Source organism: Gavialis gangeticus, unplaced genomic scaffold (genome assembly GCF_001723915.1).
Source record: "Gavialis gangeticus isolate Ggan-Ray unplaced genomic scaffold, GavGan_comp1, whole genome shotgun sequence".
NCBI classification, from domain to species: domain Eukaryota; kingdom Metazoa; phylum Chordata; order Crocodylia; family Gavialidae; genus Gavialis; species Gavialis gangeticus.
The window spans coordinates 54,704,931-54,705,521 of NW_017729034.1; positions in this window are offsets into that span (position 1 = coordinate 54,704,931).

Consider the following 591-nt stretch of genomic DNA (forward strand, 5'->3'; position numbering starts at 1 on the left):
GGCAAGGGCAAGGGCAAGGGCAAGGGCAAGGGCAAGGGCAAGGGCAAGGGCAAGGGCAAGGGCAAGGGCAAGGGCAAGGGCAAGGGCTATGAGTTGGAGGTGACCCCTTGTTCTGGGTAAGACTTAAAACTGCACCCTGTTGGGGAAGGGTAGTCTAGTGTGGCTCCTAGTGGTGAGGGAGCCCCCAGGAAATGACAGGCCAGTTACCTCCCCAGTGAAAAGTGGGTTGAGGCACCTTATAACCCCAGCCCCACATCCCTGGTGGTGTTCTAATGAGCAGGGGGAGCCCAGGGCTCCTTAAGGAGCCCTGAGGCAGAGCTGAAGCCAGAGGAGGGACCTGGGGCTGCACCCAGGTGGCAGAAGAAACATGGGGGTCTGGGAGTGACCCTGAGTGAGAGGGGGAACAAGCAGAGGTACCCTGAGAGAGGGGTGATGAACAGAGCAACCCTGTGAGTGGGGCGTGAGTGAGGAGACCCAGTGGGGACATAGTGGCCCAGCAAGGGGTTAGGAGTGAAATAGGTCTACAGTCATAGAATTGCTTAGTCAACACTCAGATGAGGGTAGCAGGAGACACCCAATAGACTGTGCTGG